General features: G+C 36.5%; 1 protein-coding gene and 1 pseudogene across 2 annotated transcripts in view; both read left to right on the top strand.

The window, feature by feature from the left end:
- Positions 1-23,983, top strand: part of Htr1f (5-hydroxytryptamine receptor 1F) — a 166,336-nt gene that overhangs the window by 24,818 nt on the left and 117,535 nt on the right. For both annotated transcript variants that reach the window (XM_031364219.1, XM_031364221.1), the window contains one exon: positions 14,862-14,955. The gene's annotated coding sequence lies outside the window, so the exon portion shown is untranslated. The remainder of the gene's footprint in view (positions 1-14,861; positions 14,956-23,983) is intronic.
- On the top strand, positions 7,432-9,060 carry LOC116083480 (annotated as a pseudogene).

Below are 23,983 nucleotides of genomic sequence, written 5' to 3'. Positions count from 1 at the left end.
CATGTAAATAAAGAAAATATCTAATAAAAAAAAAAGAATTTAAAAAAAAAAGAAGAGATAATCTCAGGGACAAAAGATACCATAGAAAACATTGGCACAACAGTCCAAGAAAATGCAAAAAGCTAAAAGATCCTAACCCAAAATATCCAGGAATTCCGGGACACAATGAGAAGACCAAGCCTAAGGATAATAGGTATAGAAGAGAGTGAAGACTCCCAACTTAAAGGGCCAGTAATATCTTCAACAAAATTATAAAAGAAAACTTCCCTAACCTAAAGAAAGAGATGCCCATGAACATACAAGAAGCCTACAGAACTCCAAATAGACTGGACCATAAAAAAATTCCTCCCATCATATAATAATCAAAACACCAAAATCACTAAACAAAGAAAGAATTTTAAAAGTAGTAATGGGAAAAGGTCAAGTAACGTAAAAGTTAGGCCTATCAGAATTAAACCAGACTTCTCCCAGACACTATGAAAACTAGAAGATCTTGGGCAGATATCATACAGAACCTAAGAGAACACAAATGCCAGCCCAGGCTACTATACCCAGCAAAACTCTCAATTACCATAGATGGAGAAAACAAGATAATCCATGACAAAATGAATTTTACACAATATCTTTCCACAAATCCAGCCCTACAAAGTATAATAGATGGAAAACACCAACTAAGGAGCAAAAGTACACTCTAGAAGAAGCAAGAAAGTAATCTTCAAACAAACCCACACAAACCTAATTCCACGTCTAACAACAAAAATAACAGGAAGTAACAATCCCTTTTCCTTAATATCTTTTAATATGAAGGTTAATATTACCAACATATCATAATCGATTGAAATCCAAAAATATGAGGAATTAGAATTTTGTTGGCTGTCATCCCGTAGTCTCTCTAATTTGATAATTGGAGAAGTAGGTCCAATATTGTACAATCCATATACACTTTCTGCTTGTTTGGACATAACAGTGTCTTGTTGGGTTCTACATAATGGTCTTGATATCAAGCTTCTCCTATCTCAGCCTCTCTATTATTAGGATTGTTTTTTTGATGTTTTTACACTATACTATGCTTTTCAGAACAGATTATGCATTCAAATGTTTATACAACCAAAAGAAATGTAGACAATTAACTTGGAAGGTAGCTTATAAGGGAACAACAAAGTGAGACTGAATGCTTTGTTTGATGTTTGTAACAATTGTATCAAGCTTGAAGAAGATGACTTTATAAGTTCCTCTTTTTCTGAGATGAATGCTTTTCAAAATCATCATAGCCAATGAGCCTGATTCTTACCCTCAAGTAATGTCTGTACCACCCTCAAAGCAGAACCATTGTTCATTGAAACAGTTGGTGAATGACTTCCTGGATAGACCATGTTAATACACACACCTTTCTTAAATGAATGTAACCTGTTTTCTGTGGTCTGAGGATGAAGACACTCACTCAAGTCAAATAGCTTTGACCATAACAGGAAATCTGTATCCAAAAATTGTGCCTACAATTCATTCTTTGGCACAGCAGAACTGTCAACTCTCAGCGTTCCTATGATGGAGGTAAAATCCTTTGGTGATATGAGGGTCATTGAAGTGCAACCTTATTAGAATGAACTCCAGTGTCTAAAAATTGTTTTTATTTTGGGCTTGTACCACAGTAAAAGCCAAGATTTTAAGCTCTACTAAAAACAAACAAACAAACAAACAAAAAGACTTTATCTATCTCTGTTCATTTAAAAAATACTGGTAGTGATGTACTATTTTAACATATACTGTTAATATGTTTGGAATTATTTAAAATTTATATTGAGAAAAACGTATGCATTTTCAGATGCATTGTAGACAAGCATCTATATAAGACTATTCAATTGATTGTTGTTTTATATTAAACAAATTTTATAATACTCAAAAAAAGAAAGAAAGAAAGAAAGAAAGGAAGAAAGGAAGGAAGGAAGGAAGGAAGGAAGAAAGATAGCGAAAAGCAAAGTTTTAACATTTAATCTCTACAGAGAAGTTTTAAATTCTCAGTGCAAGTCCTTTGACTAATAGTATTCTGCTGAATGTATAACTAGTAAAGATAAAGGAAAATCTCATTTCAGTTTACAACTTTTGGCGTAAATACTCTCATTGTAACCAGTTTCAAACTGCTTCTGTAAAGCTACTGACTAGTCTCAGGATGATACCTGTCCAGTGACACACATAAGCCAGTTAGATCCTGCCTCAGAAAACAGCTGTCATAACTGTGTTGCACTTTGTGGCTACCCAGCTGTATGAGAGCAAGCTGAAGCCGATAAAGGATGACTTGTAGTTAGAGGTATGCACTTTTGTGCTTAAAATAACAAATGTGGCCAGGCAATGATAAGGCATGCCTTTAATCCCAGCACTTGGAAGGCAGAGGCAAGCAGATATCTGAGGTTGAGGTCAGTCTGGTCTACAGAGTGAGTTTCAATACAACCAAGGCTATATAGGGAAACCCTGTCTTGAAAAACCAATAAATAAATAAATAAATAAATAAATAAATAAATAAATAAAGTACCAATATGGGATGAATTTCCCATTTTTACATAGGGATCAAAGGACAACTTTTGGGAGTTGGTTCTCTCCTTCCACCATACTGGTGCCAAAAACTGAACTCAGATATAGCAGGACTATCCTGCCAACCCAACTTTAAAATGACAGAGAAATTATAGAATCAGAAATTGATTTCCTTAACACCCAGAACTATGACTGTTGGCAAAGATACTTTATCTAGCTTTTTTTTTCTTGGTGATAAAAATTATAAATGTTTAGAATGTAGAACATGCTTTCAGATTTGCATTTAAGTTACTAAGCAAAGCTAACTACTGTATGAGTAACCTCACATAATTATTGAGGGTGAGAATATTTAAGATCTAGCCATTATCAAATATGTACTACATTTTCATCTGCTTTAACCCTCCTGCTGTATAGTAAGTAGTTCTTTGGAACTTGCTGCTTCTGTCTCATGGAACTGCTGTGTCCTTGCACAGATCACTTTATTAGACCTCCCCGCTCTCTTTGCAATCATTATTCTACTCTGCTTTTATGACTCCCACATTCTCAGGCCTAATTGATTTATGGGTAAAACTCTAAAATATCAGAACCATTTAGTGAACACCAGGCAATGATTTAAAATATAAAAAAAATTGAGCATACCTGGCATATAAATAGACTATAAATTATTTTTGTTTATATTTGGCCTCTGTATTACTCATTTCTTTCTTCCTGTCCTTACTCCTCAGAAATTAGCAATGAGGTCAGAAGATGGAGCATAATTAGGAAAGAGATTACAAATATTTCAGCATCCATACTCCTGTGCAAGCACCTACAGGGATCCATTGTGTAAGAGGGACAGTCCCAGAAAGATGCAGACTTGGAGGGATGCCATACCAACATTTGCTTTCTTTTCTATTGAAGTGTCAAAATAAGAAAAGAGTATTGAAACACTTCTGACCATGGCCCATTCAGTCACCTTCATGACTTGAATTTGCCACATCAACCTGCAGCCTCCAAGACTGTGAAAAATGAAGTCAGGGACTGTAGAAGAGGCATGTAATGATCTAGCTTATGCTCTTTGCCCCAAGAGTACTGATCTGGAAAAGGTAGGAATAATGAACTATAGGAATCCCTGCATGGAAACAGCTTTTGGTATATAAGAAACAAGAAAGGTGTATGAGCCTAGCTTTTAAGGTGTACAAGCCTGACATTTCACTTGATGTTTAAAGGATTTGGGGGAAGATAATCATATTTAAAGACATTTTGAATCAAACAAATTCTTTATGATCTTTTTAATTAAAAGGTAATTGTAGTTTTATCAGGACACACACGCTAAAGTTGTTGAGTACTGCTAACAAATGAAATCAGGTTGTCTAGTGTTTTATTCATAGCTATCATATTTGAGGATGAATCCATTGTAGTAGTTACTTTGCAAACAGACCCAAACCAATAGTGAAGAAAAAAACGTGATCCTTATTCATTCAAATTGATGAGTGATTATATATGGATGATCTAAGTAGTACAAATTACCACTCAAGACATTTAAACCACAGACAAAAGTAATAATATTATAATAGCTGTTCTTTCTTGCAGTTATGACTTTTGTTAATTCAAATTCAAAACTTATTTGATGCCACAGCAAAAGTAGAAATCATTGGTACCTACAGACACCAAAGAACAGTCTATCAGGTTGCATGTTTGGTGTCTTTATTAAAGCAAGAGTCATACCTTAAAGATTTGATTCCCCTATTTCCAATGATCCAGAGAAAGTATACTTTGTAATATGTAAAATACAAAATAATTATTTTATGTTTTCACTAAAGAATAACTTAACCTACTAACTACTATGGAAAACATTATTCTAAATTATTTTCTTAGTCACATTTGCAGATAATCTGGTGGAATCTGAAACATGACAGGAAGGTATGATTAATAAGAAGATAAATTTGCCAACAAGCAGTTATAATGAAGAAAGAGGGATTAACTGAAGTGAATGGGAAAATATCATTCCCTCTAGTGTTTATTATTAAAATCACCAATGTCCCTCAAACAGTCATTAACTCCCACCCTACCTTTTCCCTTGTAAAAGTAACTATTGGCCTGATGTAGTTGTTGTTTCAGAGGTTTGCTGATGAATAAGCTCACTCTTTCTAGCACTTTCTGAACTCTGGCTGGCTGGTTCAAGTCAGCTGTTCTGGACCAAACTCTGCTCGAAGCTGACTGATTCTAACTGGTTTCTCTCGGCTTCTGACTGAATTACTCTACTTGGACTTAAACTAACTCTAACAATCTGTTCTAATCTTTTGGCTCATTTTCTGTTTTGTTCTGTCTTCATTTGCAACCTATCTCTATAAAATTTTCCTTGTGTCTACCCCTCAATTTAATGCCACTTTCAAACATGGTTGCTTTTTCTACAAATTAACCTTACCTCCATTATTTGGGGTTAAATGGGTGTGTTGCAGACAGAACATAGAAAAGCTGGAAAGCCTTTGGATGGAATCCCTTGCCAGAGCAGCCACATTGCTGAGTTAAAATTCATTTATAAGCCCAGGGCAGCTTTTGACTATAATTTCCTCAAATAATTTTGTCGGTTTTTAAAAATTACTTTCTATGATAAAGCTCTCTTGATCATTCTGACATTTAAAGTTTTCCTTTCCTAATTTGCTCTCATTTTTCTTGGAGACAAGTGGAGTGTGATAGAGGAGGAGGATGGGAGAGCAATGAAGTCAAATGTCTTTAACCTAATGTTGGAACTCTTTACTGTCTCGTTCTTTCTCCATTTCCAACTTCATATCTAGACTAGATTCATTTGTAATTCTGTTTTTCTCAGTGAAGAACTTCTTATCCATCCTAAACGAAATCTTTTCAAGGTCTTTTATAAAATGTGTGTTTCTATGGCCCTTATTTGTATACTTATGGTTGAATTTACTACAAGTATGTATCTATCAAGCATGAAAATATCTCTCCATTTTCACTACGCCATGAGCTTCAGAATGGCAAAGAATATATCTATGATCCTATGTTGTTAGTGAATGAAATAAACTTTAAAAAATCAACAAATGCAGCCAAGCTTAGGCAGTGAAGGAATTGGAAAACAGAAAGTCAGTGATAATGTAATAGAACAAGGGGGCCATGTTTCAGCCCCAGCAAGCAACAGAACTCGGCAGCTTTGGCCACATGTGACTATGGCTTTAGAGTCCAGAATAGAAGAGATTACTGAGACAATTGATGCTGGTTATCTGAAGCTAAGAAATTAGTGATGAATAAGAAGACACCAGCATCACTGAGGTGAAATATTCTGGGAAGTATTTTCTGAGAGCGCAAAGAAGCTGTGTTGCAGATATAGCCAAGTTGTACTGCCTGCTGTCGCTGTACTTGGCAATGTGTACAAGTCACTCAGGTGGTACTGATTTGAAGGTATTAAAGGGTCATGAAGGACAGCTGAGGCTCAGCACTGTGAAAGGCCATGAAAGGCCTTGGTAAAGGTGCAGCCTCAGTTACAGTTGGTGGCTCAGGACTGAAGGGGTCATGTAAAGGAGTTGAGACTGGCACCTTGAAGAAAGCCTATGAGACGCTATTTGTGAAGCCTAGTTACAGCAGAAGACACCAGTGTATTATAGATGTCAGTACTATGGGGTGATCACCAAGAACAGCAGCAGCAGTGAATCAACCTGATCTTAGAGTGGTATAGCGGGCAGACCTGGAGAAGTGATGCCAGCTCTTTGGAGGAGCCCAGAAGATCATATGTGTATTCCAGACATTGGAATAAAAAGCTGTAACAGTAAAGTAGCTTTGGAGGCCCCAAAATATTCAAGATGCCAGAGCCTTGAGATATCTGCTGAGGAAAGCTGCTAACAGGGAGAAGAACCACCCCGGGAGAAAGAAGTTTGTTACAGTCAACAAAGATGAGAAAGGAGTTGGAGATCTGAAGACAGATTTGACATCAGACATGGAGTTGCACAGTTTGGAGTTTGTCCAGCTGGTTTCCTGTTTTGCTTTGGGAATTACAGTCAAGTGATTGGATGAATCTCAGAAGAGACTTTGAACAATGCACTTTTAACATTGTTGAGACTGCTATAGACTATGAGGACTTTTGAAGTTGGACTAAATGTATTTTTTATTATGCTAAATTTGGGTGTGACCCCCACAGACTCATGTTTGGACTAGACTATGGGGGTCAGAAAATAGAATGTGATGGTTTGTATGCATTCAGCCCAGGGAGTGGCACTGTTAGATGGTGTGGCCCTGTTGGAATAAGTATGGCCTTCTTCTTAGCTTTGTTTTGTAATCTCTCTTGCTGTTGATTTCTACTTTTATTCCACAATAATCTTAGAAGGTACAAGAAATGAGTTTTTAATTGGTAAGACCTGATTTGTGTTCTAGAGTTTGATTTATATCAGGAAAGTTTCTGTAGTGGCTATTCCTGGTTGTCAACTTGACTATATCTGGAATGAACTACAGTCCAGAATTGAAAGGCTCACTTGTGATCCTAATCTGGAGACTGGGAGATACAAGTTTCTGACATGGATCTTGGAATGGAGATCTTGAGGTATAATGGTTATGAATCCCAGAAGATTAAGACAGGGAGATCTCTGAGTTGAAGATCATCTGGCACAAAGCAAGTCCAGATCCAGGCATGGTGGCACACACCTTTAATCTGGGCCATACCTTCTGCTGGAGACCTATATAAGGACATTGGAAGAAGGAAGATTTACTTTCTTCTTCGCCTGCTTGCCCTGTGGGACTGAGCAACTGCTAGATCCTCAGACTTCCATTCACAGCTGCTGATGACCATTGTTGGGAGTTGGACTACAGACTGTAGGAAGACATTTGGGTTACAGAAGACAGTTTTTATGTTAAAGGTGCCCTGTTAAAAGACAATATTGGACATTTCAAGGTTGCTGGAGTTGAGAAACTGTGGCCAAAATGCCAAAGCGAAATACTGAGTCCTTCTCTAACCCTTTGGCTCCAGATGACCATGATGTGGATGATCTTCATTCCTTCCACCAATCAAAGTGTACCAATGAAGACTCCAGGAAATTTCTTATGACCCCAAGAGCTGTACCTCTTTCTGCACCACCTCTGAGTCATCACCAGATTAAAGGTGTGTCAAGTCGCCATGAGATGGCAAGAGAGTACAATGAGGATGAAGAACCAGCTGCTCAAAGGAGGAAAAAGCAAAGTTATTATGCTAAGCTTCACCAGAGAGAGAGAGAGAGAGAGAGAGAGAGAGAGAGAGAGAGAGAGAGAGAGAGAAGAGAGAGGGGGGAATTCATAGAAAAATACTGGGACCGTGCCAAGGAAAGGAGAGATGATGGAAACAAAGGTTATGGGGAAACTGAGCTGATAAGTACCATAGCTCCACTGCTGAGGCAGACAAATCAGCAGCAGAGAAGACAAGACAATTGATTTTGGGGTCTAAATTCTTGGGTGGAGCTATTGAACACACCCATTTGATGAAAGGTTTGGATTTTGCATTGCTTCAAAAGGTGCGTACTGAGATTGTCAAAAATGGGAAGGAGGAAGAGAAACTCATGGAAAAGCCCCCAAAGGAAACCAAGAAAGATGAGGATCCTGAGAACAAAATTGAATTTAAAACACGCCTTGGCCAAAATGTGTATCCAGTGCTTTTCAAAAGTAAATCATATGAGCAAAATGAGCTGTTCTTACCAGAATGTATGGCCTATGTAGTAGACCTGGCTGACGAGTTGCCAGACACAGCTCATATGCTCATACGCTCCCACCACTCTCATACGCAGCAAGGCTGATTGCCCCACTATGGAGGCCCAGAGTACACTGACTACAAATGACATAGTTATTAGCAAACTCACCCAGATTTTGTCATACCTGAGGCAGGGGACCCAAAACAAGAAGCTCAAGAAGGATAAAGGAAAACAAACAAACAAACCTCCTGAGACTGATATGAACATTTTTGAAGACATTGGAGCCACAACCAAGACACCTTGGGACAAGGAGCGTGAGAGATACCGGGAACATAAACCTGATCAGGAACGTGATCAGGGATGGGAGTGAGAGGAGGAAAAGAAAAGGCACAGCCATTTTGAGAAGCCAAAATTGGATGATGAGTCCATGGATATTGGCAGAGGATCTGGATCTGCAAAGGAGTTGATCAAGTCCATTAGTGAAAAATTAGCTGGGTCTGCTGGTTGAGTTGTTGAAGAAACTGTAAAATAAGAAGCAGCTGAGTGATTTCTTTGTCATGTCCAACAGTTATGCAGAATGCTATCCAGCCACGATGGATGACATAGCTGTAGATAGAAGAGGTGGATTATAGCAAAATGGACCAGGGTAACAAGAAGGGTCCTTTAGGTCGCTGGGACTTTGATACTCAGGAGGAATATAGCAAGTACATGAACAACAGGGAGGCTTTGCCCAAGGCTGCATTCCAGTATGGTATCAAAATGTCTGAAGGATGGAAAATCAGACAATTCAAAGAAGGCAGAGCTTGATCGACAGTGAAAGAAAGTAAGTGCAATCAAGAAGAGGAAGAAGATGGAAGCAGATAGGGCTGAAGTGAAAAGACCAAAGTGCTAATCTCTAGTTCCAACCGTCACCACATGGCTGTTCTTAGTTGCTTGTTTCTAAAATTCCTCAGAAGGTTGCAAACTGGTTTTTGTTTGTGAATGTTTATAAATATTTATTTATAACTTTATAAATCTGTGTCCCAAATGCTAAGATTAATGGCAATGCAACACCATGTCCAGCAAGTACCATTAAAAGTAGTTAAACTCGCAAAAAAAAAAAAAAATACAATATAGCTTACAACAATGAAAAGGCCGTTGTTTAATTCTCCAGGGGTTATATCACCCTATTTTCATGTAAGTTATATGAATAAAATGAGCGGTGGAAATGGCTGCTGTTACCAGTTCCCCTCCTCTTCTCCCCCGTCTCCATCCATTTTTTGGGGGGAGGTGCAGTACTTAAGTTATTCTCTTTACTGTATATCCCATAACTTCATGTACTTGAGATTTCTAAAAGGTATAAATAAAACTGAACTGATGCTTTAAAAAAATCAACAAATACACATTTAATCACTAAAAACAATTCACAAATGATAACCAATTCTTATTAATGCCTCTTGTCAAGTCCCTAAGCTTCTTTGTGTGTGTGTGTGTGTGTGTGTGTGTGTGTGTGTGTGTGTGTGTGTGTATTTGGGGGGTGTTGTTGTTGTTGTTAAAGGACAGCAAGCTTTTAATCATATAGTATTTTATTTTATAAAGTAGAAGTGTTCTGATGGCTCAGCAGTAGTTTGAGTTCGTAGATGAATCACAGCTAAAAATAATAAAAACAAAGGAATAACTGAACATATTGGTTCTGAATTAGTTTCTTATAAAGCAAAGCAGGGACAAGTAGACAGAACACTGGGAGCATTACAGATTAAGTAACACTGTGCTATGGCAAGTTAGTTCTTTTGTGTGAGGATTAAAACAAAGAAAACTTCATTAGCATGCCATGTTTGGATGGCATTACATGGCCTTCATTACATGGCCTGTTTGGGAAATGTAGCACACATCTTTGCAATCCTGATTTCCCAGGAACTCAGATAAACAGCGTAGTACCTGCTTGGTTATATGGGCTACAGCATAGACTACTCCAGCTTTATTTCTAGCCTTGTCCATTGGAGCACCATGTATAAGTTTAGTCTAAAACAATGACCTCCTTAACTTTTGTTAAACAATTTATGTTGAAAGAGCAGACAATTTTTACAACACCTTTCCACTTAAAAATGATACGATTTTTTCCATTACAAGAGGAAATTGATTGGAAAATGATTTTTGTAAGTGTAAGATTTTATGTGCATTAACTAGACCAATTAGGTATTATGGGTCTGTTGCTTTACTGAATTTTCAAATAGCCAAATGTGTGCATTCATGTATGCATGCAGCGCATGTGTGTGCACACACAGGTACACAGACAAATCAATGAAGAGTGAGAAATTAAACCAAGCACTTCTGGGTTTTGACTTTTATTAATTTCTACATTTCCCAGCAGATAAGAAAAATACCATCCTTACTAATTTGGCGGTCACATGCCTGAGTGCTATCAAGGACAGGATTACTCTATTTAATGTGATAGCATTGTGAATTATTCTCTATCATTATTATTCAATGAATTTTACAATCCTGAAAGCAGAGGTACAGCTCTTTATATAATATAATGATAGAGTCACTAAAATAATCTTTGGTTTTGAATCTTTGGTATTGATAGAGACTTATTGACTGTTTATTAACAAAACAGTAAGCAATTGAAAATGTGTATACTATAAAAAAAAAATCAATCCTTCTTTCTAGCGGCATTCCAAAATCCATCCACACACAGATTTGCATGTTAACTAGCAAAGCTGTATGAATCCCCAGTGCTGTGCCAGTCGAGAAGGCTTCACCTGCCACAGTGCTGAAGGCTCTGGTGCCGAATGTGAACCGAGCAATGCTTTTTGCAATGTTCTGCACACTGAAAGTTGTTACAGAGAGTATGCAGCCAGAGCATGGCTTGTCTTCTATGGCTAGCGATTTTTCCAGTGATCTTACTCTCAGTAAGTTTAAACATAAAAAAGTTAAAATAAAGGTAAAGTTGCCAATGTGTGCCACAGATCTCATCCCTCACCGACTTTGCAAATGCTTCCTTGGTACCATTGCTCTTGTTGCAGATGCATGCTAAATAAAGCACAGCTCTGTCAGATTCGGGAGAGTTGAGAGAAAGGTATTCATCCTCAGAGATGGAACTGTCAAGCATGAACTCATCAGAAACTTCAGAAATGGCACTCTACTTCTCTAGGATTCCAAAAACTCAGCATTTACGGGTATAAGAAGAGTGCTTGTGGTTAATTCTTGGTTGTGCTAGAGAAATCCACAAGTGTGGTGAAGCTCTTGGACTATTGCATGTGTTATTAGTTGCTGCTCTTTAGAAGAACTCTCAAAGTGAGACACTGATAAAAAAAATATCAAATATCCCAATAAATGAGTCATACCCTTTGAAGAATTGCACTTAATATACCTGATAAATCTGCGGGTATGCTTTTATTAACATTATTGATATAAATAACTAGTGAGTTTGAAGTAGGAACATTCAGAGTAATTTTCCCTCTGTAGTTATTGGTTTACCTTAACGAGGTTTAAGCAATTACATTAACAACATTCATGGGAAAGTGGGAAAATCACAGCCTCTTTTCCTTGGTCATTATGTCACAAAATAACTGTTTATACTTATTTCTATAGCATTACATGTAGAAAAATTGTAGAGTAGATAGATAATAAATAGATAATAGATAAACATGATAGAGATAAATAGGTGCTATAAATATGATAGATGATATATAGACATAGATGGATGATAGACAGATTGATATATATATATATTTAATAGAAAGATGATAGGCAGACAGAGAAACAGATAGACAGATGATAGACATTACTCAGCACTGTAATTTAGAAGTGATTTTAAGCACACAGCTAGAAGTGCATAGGTTATAGGCAAACCTAACACTACTTTAAATAAATAACTTGAATATTTATGGATTTTCCTATGTACTGCAGGTATTGTAATAAATCTCCTTGGATACCAAGAAATAAGTGTAATTCTTCCACCCTGGAATATAATAAGAGAGACAACTGAGACACTTGAGAGTCTCAATTTGATGCAGCAAGGTTGCACATTTCCTATGCATGTGGGAAACCTAGAAATAAACCCATATTTGATCCTCCAGGCAAGTATCCCACTGAGGGAGGTGACTGCTCCAGCAACAGGGAAACTGGGGGAAAGAAGGAAAGCAGAAGGTTTGGATGCCTCAGGTCTAAGTATCTTTGCAGAGACATTGGTCCACAGACTGAACATTGTCAGGCTCCTTTGATATCTCATCTCAATTGTCCACACATCTTCCCTGTCCCTACCTCTCTGTTACTATGCTTTTCTGTTCATGTGCCTCACTTGCACTATCATCTAGTCTACAGGTAAATCTGAATCCAGTGGAAATAAAGCCTTAGCACATTTCAGGAGTAATTTGCTCTCACAGCAGTACGAGGGCCTCTGTAAACTTTTTCTCTTGGGCCATGAGTTTTTCTTATGATATTTTTATTTCACACAAATTATTAAAAAATAATTGTGAACAAATTAAAATGTCTAATACTTCTGGTAACGCATAATCATGTGTCATGTTCTAGATTATTATTTGTTCCTTGGATCGGATGACCTAAAAACATTATCTGTCGGAAACTCAGTAAGATCTCTTATGGCAAATCAGCAATCTCTGAGATACATCACGCTTTCCTAGAGTTAGTATCCTAATGTCAGGTTGGCAATCCTAGTAAAATACTATTACAAAGAATTAGTATCTGTTTCAATCACCTCGTTGGCCAATGTGTTATTCTTATTGAATACACTCAAAGCATAAACAAGACGGATATGAAAATCTGTTATCAGACAAAGTTTAAGAAGGATGCAATGAAGCATAGCATTGACTATTATTGTCCTTAAAATAACTTGTAAAGCTCAAATCTTGCTACCTTACATTTATATATATGGAATATACGTGACTAACAATTTCATGATTTTTTTCTTGCACTTTAGCATTTATGAAGTATAGCAATGACTATAGATCTTAGTGTTCATACAAGACTTATTCTTTTTTACATTTATTGTGTATATGTTCATATATGCATGAAATTTTCATGCCTGCATACATGAGAAATCAGATATAGCAGGGTGTCACATTCTGAACGTGGTTTGGCATTGTCTTCTCCTGCTACCCTAAACTGACTGGCCAGTGATCCTCTATGGCCATGAGTCTTCATTGTCCTCAGCAGGGATCAGCAGGCAAAAAAGAATGGTACAGAGGCAAACTTACAACCTACCTCCTAAGCTCTTCAGGAACGTGACCAACTTTAACAACCAACACTACTGGCGAACTTATAAACCTGTGTATTGGCTACTCTTATTTTGTAAACTTGGGCCTGAAAGTCCAGGAAACTATCCTATATCCTATATCTTATGCGTGAAATACTAGAGCTTGCTTCTACATTTGACTACTGAACATAGCTCAGTAAATTGTCTTAGGTGCACACTGTTTTATTTCATTAAGTTATTCTATACAAGAAATAAGAATATTCTTACTAGTCAAATGGCATGAAACTTTTGGGAATAAATTTCTTTTTAAATTTAATTTGTATGGTTTTGCTCATTTTCCTAAAACCTAGTATACACACAAGCCTTTGAATTTTTAATCTAACTGGTACAAAATGTAATGACTGGCTTAGTTCATGAATATCTGTATATTTATAGAAATAATAATATTTTTGCTTATTTTTATAAGTAAAAATCAAACCTGTGTAGATAGGCCTTCATTCATGGAAAAAGTCTAGAAGAACTTTTAGTAAACTGTATCTTGATAATTATTCTGCCTTTCAATGCCTCTTCTTTATCCATTCATCAGTATCATCATGATGTAATTTTTTATTCATATTATATTTATATTATCATCTTCCCCATCCATTTCCTCCCATGCCCTTCATTCCTCCTCAACTTCATAACTTCTTCTTCTTTATTACTGAGATTTATACATATACATATATTTTTTTAAAAATACAATCTGCTGAGTCTATTTGGGGGGGATCCTTCTAAGTATATGTGTATTTAGGGTTTTACTGCTGTGAACAGGTATGACGAAGGTAACTCTTATAAGGACAACATTGAATTGGAGCTGGCTTACAGGTTCTGTCCATTATCATCAAGGTGGGAACATGGCAGCATCCAAGCAGGCACAGTGCAGCAGGAGCTGAGAGTTCTATATCTTCATCAGAAAGCTTCTAGAAGACTGGCTCCCATGTGGTTAGGAGGAGGGTCTTAAAGCCCACCTCCACAGTGATATACTTCCTCCAACAAGGCCACACCTCCAAAAAGTGCCATTCTCTAAGCCAAGCATATTCAAACTACCATAATATGTTTAGGAATGAACACTTTGGATTGGCTAACCTACACAGAAGAATGGCTAAGATGTATAGACTTGAAAGTTATTACATTTATTACTTAGGTACTGTGAATTTTTTTTGCAAATTAATTCAGGTTACTTTAATTTAGATTTAACTCAAATTATAGCAAATGTGACTAATTCAAAATACATTGTATCATTTATGACTGTATGAAATAAACTAATTGTTTTACAATTGAAGATAGTATCCATATGATTCTTTTCTTCTCTTGAAGTCTCAATTTGATATCATGTTTCATTGTAAAAGGTGTTTATTAGTAGAGCAAAGAAAGGGCAACAATTTATTGGGGGTAGAAATTTTTCAGAGTAATCAAAAGAAAATCATTTCCTTTGTTGTTTGCTTGTTTGTTTTTAGGGGAAGCTGAGTTGAGATGGAATTGGATTGTGAACAGCTGACTAATGGAGGTGGAGTGAGGATGAAAACCAACAGTTGAACCCGCCACACCACGGTGAGCACTCTCAAAGCTAAGTCAGGGAGAAAAGAATATGCTAAGAATTTATGGAAAATGAAAAATACAATCTAACAGATAAAGAAATCAGAGCAAAGTGACAGGGAACGGGTGCGAAGTGCTCTGAGTCCTGCTCCCAGTGACGAACAGTGCTGCTCACTGGTAGATTCTGTTTAAAGGAAATAACATGTTCAAGGAAAAAATAGAAATAGTTTATTCTGGGTGAAATATGAGTTATCAAAGATTCAAGTTATATTGAATGACATATTCCACTATGGATGATGGTCTGTAAACATGTTTTTTAAAGAAAATCCAGAACAAAACAAAGTCATAATTCAATATTTTACCAACCACATTGATAGGAACCTCAAGTGGGCAGGCTGCTGCAAAATACAGTCTCTTCTATCGGTCTCAGATGTTGTCTTTGGCTCCTTACACTCCTAGTTAGGGTGACGTTGTCCACAGACCACTGAGACATAGTGTTACACATCAGGAAGATTACATAGTATTCATGAGAACATTAAAGCATACGTAAAAGGTAAGATACACAGCTAAGATGATGCTTAACAATGGCCTAGATTGTTTTAAATCTCTACCTACAACATTGCTTCTCTTCATAGGCATGATGGTCTAGTTGCCCAAAGTTAAGCAGTCAGAAGTGTCTTTGATACAAATGCAAGGGGTTGGGGATGTAGTTCAATGAGAGAGTGTTTTCCTAGGATGTAAAAACCTGACTTCTAAACCAAACATAGCAAAAAAGTAAAAATAGATAAGTCTTACATTAAAAAATTGCAAAGGGGCTGGAAAGATGGCTCTGCAGTTAAGTGTCTCATGCTCTTACAGAAGACAAAAATTTTTGTTCCCAGTACCCACATCAGATGGCTCACAACTGCCTGCAAGTCCAGATCCAGGATACCAGAGGCCTTTACAGATACCTGCACACATATAGCATGCACACACACACACACACACACACACACATACAAATTTTCAAAGTTTTTATAATAAAAGATTAAAATATGTTTTATGTAAGAATGGTGGCTCATATCTGAAATTCCAAGACTTGATAGGTTGACACAAGTTGACTGTCTTGAGTTTAAAACCAGCAGGAACTATACAGTGAATCCAGATGAGCCTGAGCTACAAGGGGAGGCTCTACCTCAAAAAAAAATGGTGTAAATGACCTCTTTCTAAGAAGCTCAGATTACTGTTCACTAACATCAGTGGTCTTTAATGGAATCTACTAAGAGAAAGCAGTGGAGAAACTTGGAGTTGTGGTTATGGGAACACTTGGGTATATAACTTAAAGTGTATGTATTACATGGATTGTTTATACAAGGTGACTAGTAACATAGCATACACTGTGAGAAAGAAAGCCTATAGAATTTAAGTTTAAGAATCAATACTAATACTATCAATACTAATCATCATTTAGAAAATTTACCTTGTTGTCATTTCAAAAGAAGATACTAAGCTTTGGTGGAATGGAAACTTGATTATAGTTCATGTCTTCCCATGATTTCCCCAAGTGCTATATGAAGTAGAACCATTGCATTTGTTGCTCATGTTGCCTACTGTGCATGGTAAAAAGATGATTCGCAGCATATCTGTGTGATTTACAGCCAGTAAAACCTGTCTGCATTGTCTATGACTCTAAATGTACAAAAGAAGTCATGTTACTTCCTTACCTTCAGAATGAGTACAGGTTAGAAATCCTACTGTTCTTGCTCAGGTATCATAACAGGTCTATTAGACCCATTAGATGATGTTATTCAAATCAAGTAACTTTTTAGTATCTGTTGTATATATTAGCAAAATAATGAAATAATGTTCACCTACAAAACCACAAACAGTTGAATAATATATTGAGTAACTCTTTGTAAAGAAAGTTTTATATGTATGTATATTACTATTATTTATTTCATTGTTGTTGTTTGAAACAAAATCTCACAATGTAGCTCAGGATGGCCTGGAACTCAATATGTCACCTAGGCTGACCTGGGGGTTAGGATTAGATGTTTGTGCCCCCATAGTCTGATTTAGGCACACTATTATTATTTTAAAACATAGTGTATCCTAATTCAAGGGCCACAAAGGCCCTGGTTAAAGTAAATATGTCCCCAAACAAAACCAAAATTATGAATCTCAGAAAGCAGCTGCTAGCAAAAGGAAGAAGGTAGGTTGTAGAGATGAGTAGAAGATAGGACTGGGCAAAGTATGGTCTAATCAAAATACATTATATACATGTATAAAGTTGCCAAATAAAAATTAATGAATGAAAAATTAGTACAACCTTAAAATAATCATGCTGTCCTAAATGTATCTCAATATATGCCATATCATGTAAGTTCCTATTACAGTTAAATGATACTTATCTAAGTGGATGGCTATATTGTGCTGTCTGGGGCAAAAACTTGAGCAGTTTCCACTGTCACAGTTCTCTATATTAGATTTGAAGAAGCCCAGTGACCTCATTTTCCTTGGAAATGTTTATAGATGGTTTCCTTTTCATATGGTGTTGTTGTGGCAGAGGATGTTGTTTCTGATTCTAGACTTTCCAATGCAGTTGGCTTCTTCGCTGATCTCCTTTCTGAAGATCTGTATGTTAGACCCTTCATTTTTCACTGTCTGCCCTCATTCTCAACACTGAGATTTTTCCTAACTGGAATTATGGTTAAAAATAAAAATGGAGATTTCCATGAGATTTATAACTCCATCCCTTAATCTGCCAAGCCTTCTGGACTCAGATATTAAAACATATACAGCTATACAGTCTTTTTGTATGTCTAACCAACATATCAAAATAAATATGTACCAAATCAACCTCTCCAACTTCCCTCAACTCTTTACTTCTCAAATACAATCACAATTTTTGCCACCTGTTTCTACATTGGTGTTGCACTGATGAATATTCCTCAACATTGTTATGAACTATCTCACTGGGTCTTTGCTCCCTATTTCAATTACATCTTGTAAAACATACGTCTGTTTCATTATAGACCACATCCCTTTAATAAATCACATTTATCTTTTAATCCATTATCACCCTTTTGCTAGTAATGTTTTGGTTCTGTTTTCAGATCCACAGGTAGATAAGTATAAATATACATCAAAAACACTCAATAATAGCAGGAAATGAGTGAATGAATAGCTTTTATAAAATTCCTGAGGATGGACAGGCCTGGAGTCTGTTAGGAATCAGACTGGCAACTGCATGTGACCATCAGTGTGTTAGCTGAGGTGATGTGTATAGGTGTTTTTGTAAATAGATTTCTTGCTTGTAAAATACATTATTTGCCATTGGTTTTCACTACAACTGCTCAGTTATATTTATTTAAATAAGCCATTCTGCCTGTTGTCAACTAAAGTTAGCTGTATTAAATGCTTTACTCAGCAAAGCAAGGTAGTGCCTTTCTTTGTTGTGAGCTATCCATCTCTAATCATTCTTCTAAAATCTTACACCTGATAATATTTTTTTGTTTCCATCCACAGTGGAATAAACATGGTCAAGTTCATGATAATGATAATAAGTATCATTACCTCAACTTATTTCAAAGTGTGTCATAGTGAGAGCAGGTGAAAATCTGTCACAGTAGTTGATCCAGTATCTTTCTACATCGTCTCTTATTTGCCTAAACAACTTTTTGACAACATCCATAGGAAATGAACTCTCCAATGTAACTTGAATCTCCTTCAGAATGTAAAATATTGTTCAATACATTTAAATGATTTTAAATTACAATTCTTAGAGATGATCTGGCTGTACAAATCTTGAATTTGTAGCCCACTATGTTACTTGGTCCAACAATATGTTAATGACAAAAAATGTGCTATAATATATTTTGGCTTCTCCATGCTGCATCTAATAATTACTAAAATGCATCTCATTATTTCCAGGTGAGATTTATTCTCATGACTGTTGCTCCTCCTCTCATATTTTCTATGCAGTTGACAGCTCCTCCCTTGGTATCCAGCCTTGCATGGGAGAAGAGTCATTCCTTAATGCTTGCTTTGCTTCATGTCATAAATCCAATGAGTCACTGCCTACTCTCAGTTCCGCATACAAAGTGTTTCTGGTACCTAATCTCCTTGCTTTAGCATCATAGCTTTTTTTGCAGATTGAGGCAGTTTAGCCTCAAAGAGATACATCAATGTGGCTTCTGACAGAACATTCCACTGACATTAAACCAAAGAGGGGTCAACCCAGATCCAGGTCCCAGAGGCTTGTCTCTGAAAGGTGAGGGGAACTGGAAATGGTCATCTTGATGCTTTATGCTGGGCCACAGAGGAGTCACTTGTGGTAAGAGATAGAACCAAAAGAGAATTATCTGTGATGACAGACAAGCAGAGCTTCAGGTTTCTCCTTGGTTTCTGCCAAAGGCATGACCCAGGAGGATTCAGCTTTCTAGAACTAAAGGTACATCATACTTGACTTTGGGGTAATAATTCCAATGGCATAAAGTGGTTATGAGGACTAACTAAGGTCAGGTACCCTAAAAGATGCTGAATGACCTGTTTGAATGCTTATGAGCATAGTGTTCTTCTTATATTCTCTTACCACTTCTAGGTATCATCGACTGCAATTCAGAACCATGCATGTTCTCCAAGCCCTCTGGCATTACCATTATGTGGGAACCAGGAATTTTATTTTCTCAAATAATACAAGAAAACTTGAATGAGGGTTTATGCTGTGTCTTAAGGTAGCTATTTGTCTCTGTAGTTCTCCAGATTCTAATTTTCCAATACTGTAATATGCTTTGCTTCATGTTATTTTTATTCACCAAGTCCCCTTGGGTCATAACAAAAACTTTTATGATAAGAGTAACCTTTTTCTCACTTACCTTTTCTGTCTCTGACCTTCTCACTCTTTTATGAAATTAGCTACACATTGAGTTGATAGATAGGTAGATAGATAACACATAGATAGATAGATAGATAGATAGATAGATAGATAGATAGATAGATAGATAGATGGATGATAGACTGAAAGATTGATAGACAGAAAGATAGATGGGGATGGTACACAGCTATCGAAACAGAGATACTTATCTTTTTCTACTTTATGCATCCTTGATCTTCTTATAAAGTTTCCAATGCCCTGCCTGTACAATCTCTTTAATTAGAATGCCTTTTTCTGCCTGCAATTTCAGTAAGTTCTCGGTATTTCTAAAAGAAGTCCTCTATAGAAATTGCAAAACTTGCTTTCCTCTCCGGAAGCCTGTTTCCTGCGTTAGTGCTCCCAGTGCATACTGATATGTCTCTATAAGCACGCATCTTGTCTTCATACATCTGTCTTAGTCTCTGCCACATAAATCCTGTGAATGGGTAAGAGTGTGCTTGAAGGTCCATAAGTAAGTAATAAATCATGGATGGTGTCATCATTATCCTTTTTGCCCTTAACTATTTTTCTTTCTCTAGACAGGCATAGTCCTATCTGAATTGTCTTTGTCATACTGTGTTATTGCTTTGTATTCTGTATCATAAATGAATTTTATTTTTATGCAGGCACTAATTTCCCATAATCCTTAACATGAAGATTTAAAACCTGGGTGAATACTTGATCAAATACACTGTTATTTGCATAAAAAACTGGGTGAATACTTGAGTATATATATTCTCATTTGTACAAAAATACCATCCTGTAATTGATATTTCAAATTTGGGAAATTTCACAGTTCTTGTAGAAAGAAAGGCCTTACTTAAATTAAGCATATTTTGCCAGTTTGTTGGATAAACTGGAAAACAATTAATCATAATTTGAACAACTTTCAAAGTAAACATTTACAATTCCTTTCCAAGCAATGCTGTTTTGTATCTCAAGACCAAGTTAAATAAATGAGTAAAAATAAATAGGTTCTTCCATGATGGCCCTGAGAGAGACTCCTCACTTGGAAAGGCATGAGGAGTCTAAACATATTTGGCATCTGGCTAAAGCCAGTAGCCAGTCTGGCCTGGAATAGTTTGAAGTGGGACACAGTGTTGGATATAGATGTAGGTTTAAAGACTGATAGGCTCCAAACATAGGTTTAAAGACTGATCATCTCTGGCCTTCTAGCACTCTAATGATACTGAATGTTTGATGATAACATCTAAAAGAAATTCTAAAAACTTTCTTACTTATTCTGTGGTTAAATACCACCAGCTTGGGTGATTAACAACAGTTGTCTAGCAGTGGGGGAGTAAGCAAAAAAATTATTGCTAGGGCTCCTTTTTCTGGTCAGGCAGGTAGAAGCTTTCCAGTGGCCTGGCTGGTTAATGCTTTGTGTACCAGAGAGGAAGGATGGGAAAATAATCAAGATGCTTTATATAGGCAAATATGCACAAATACATATATACTCATACAGTGATTTATATTTTCACTCACATTCTCATTTACACATTAACACATTCACATTTTGGGGGGCCCAACCCCCTGTCTCATATACTCCACAAGCATTCATGGAATGTTTACATATATACATGATACATGTACCTACTAACATACATATAGATAAACAGACATATATATTAGGATGGATGGATGGATGGATGGATGGATGGATGGATGGATGGATGGATGGATGGGGCAGACCCTCTCAAGACAAACTATTCAACCAACAGCTTTATCTCTTTTCTCTGGCTTTTTATACACACAAAAAAAAAAGTTCTTTAGAAAATTACCTCAGAGATAAAATGTTACATAAAGTGGATGTTACAGGAAGATGTTGATATTAAATTCAAAGCAGTGTTTCATTATAATATACTCATAATAAGTTCAAAGCAACAGTTTTTGCATGGCCTTGCCTAATCATAGTACACACATGTGACTTTATCCTTGGACCCAAATGCTTTTCCTTGAACACAAATTTGTCCCAAGTCTATTTCTCTTTTTGGTGTGATTATGAAAGCTCATGGCATTTCTTATTATGTAACCTTTACTTCCTATTATGAGTAGTAGACACATTCTATTCTTGATTCTAACTATATCTTTCTAGCAAAGCAACTAAGAATATTTTGTAAAACTTTCTTCCTAAAATTATTTGAATCAAATCAGCAAATATATAAAATCATTAATTCATATAAACATCCTTGACTCATGAAAGTTCATCTTTATATTGATCTGGAGGAAGTTTGATCAGTAGGGTGGACTGACTGATATGTGGTATTTAACTTTGGTACAACCAGTCAAAAAGGTAGCACACATTCAATTTCTTTCCCCTCCTATCACAATGACAGAGCTACTCCAGTCTATACAGGATCCAGTTCTTGAAGATAAGGCCAGAGATAGGACAGCTGTTATCACCTAGCTAGTTGGCTGATTCCTATGGTTCTGTCTGAGGAGAGGACAGTAAGTGCCTGTTTTCCTTCCTGGTTTCCTTGTCTTTATTGTTCATATCCCTAGGATAGCATCATTCTGTAAGTGATCTGGTGGTATGGATTATGCCTTTTCATTCTGTGACTTATATATGACTTTTCAAACCCAACCTTGTTTTTAAAATATGACAAAGTAGGGAACTTGTACTTCCTGACAACTTGAGCTGTGAGTGCCATTCGGGTTCTATCAGCTAAGCATAAAAATATATTACTATCATGCCCTAGGGAAGATAAGGGTATTTTTAGCCTCCTTCCATTGCTTTAAAAGAAGAATTTTCTAACAAATTCAGATTAAAGATAAATACTTCTCTTAATTATCTATAACAATGGAGAATAGAAAATTAGGATCTACAGATAATCCAAAATTCTATCTTAAGAGCATATTAACTATTTGTTCTGAATGACCTTCTTAACTTTGCTTAGAATAGAAAATTCATTTGACTTTTTTCTGTGATTTTATTTATGGTAACTTCCCTTAATGATCACCAATGAAGGAAAGACTAGCAAATAGCTGGAAGTGTGTAACCAAAAGCCAAAGACTCACATCATTTGTAAATATGTCTTCTTTAGGATCTTTACCATATTCATAGCCTCTCTAAAATAGAATGAAATGAGAAGAGTTTTGTGTATTCTGTGACTGAATCCATAAGTATCTTAATTAGGATCTTACTGCTGAAAACAGACACCATGACCAAAGCAACTCTTATAAGAACAACATTTAACTGGGGTTGGCTCACAGGTTCAGAGGTTCAGTCCATTATCATCAAGGCAGGAGCATGGCAGCATCCAGGAGGAGCTTAGAGTTCTGCATCTTCATCTGAAGGCTGCTAGGAGGAGACTGGCTTCCAGGAAGCTAGGACAAGTATATAAAGCCCACACCTAGAGTGACACACCTACTCCAACAAGGCCTCAGTTCCTAATAGTACCATGCCCTAGGACAAGCATATACAAACCATAACAATAATAAAGGCAAGATAGCATTGGCTCTCTGCAAGAATCAAGCTTCATCTTTGTCAACCCTATTTATCAATCGACACAATCCAGAACCCATATTAATAAATTGTAAGGGTTTGGGGAGATGGCTGAGGAAGTAAAATGCTTGCTCTATACGTATATATGCCTATGCTGAGATTCCAGACTCCTATGTGAAAGGCCAAATGTGGCAACATATAGCTGTAATCCCAGGACAAGGAGGTAAAACCAGGAAAGTCAAGGGGACAGAGGTAAGCTCAATATCCAGCTAGTCTAGCCAATTCCAGGTTTAGTAAGAGACCCTGTCTCTAATAATAATAATAATAATAATAATAATAATAATAATAATAATAATATAAATGGTGATGGTGGTGATGATGATGATGATTCTGATGATGGTGATAATGTAGAGTAATAGAGGAAGACACCTGGCAATAGCCTGAGAGTGAGAAGGTTATAGGAGAGGTTACTAGGGTAAAGATAACCATGATAATACTTTATATGCATGTACAAAGATATAATTGTGAAGACCATTATGTGTTAGCTGAGCTAATCAATATGTACTAACAAAGCTTCAGAAACTAAAAGTCCTTCCAGATTTAGGATGAACAGAGCAAATATTTCTTTTGTGTTTTTTTTTCTATTAGATGTTTTCTTTATTTACATGTCATACAGTATCTCCTTTTTCAGGTTCCCCTCCAAA

This window comes from Mastomys coucha, unplaced genomic scaffold (assembly GCF_008632895.1).
Source record: "Mastomys coucha isolate ucsf_1 unplaced genomic scaffold, UCSF_Mcou_1 pScaffold12, whole genome shotgun sequence".
Classification (NCBI taxonomy): Eukaryota; Metazoa; Chordata; class Mammalia; order Rodentia; family Muridae; genus Mastomys; species Mastomys coucha.
The sequence above is the reverse complement of the archived record's forward strand: the minus strand, read 5'-3'. Positions and strand labels throughout refer to the sequence as shown.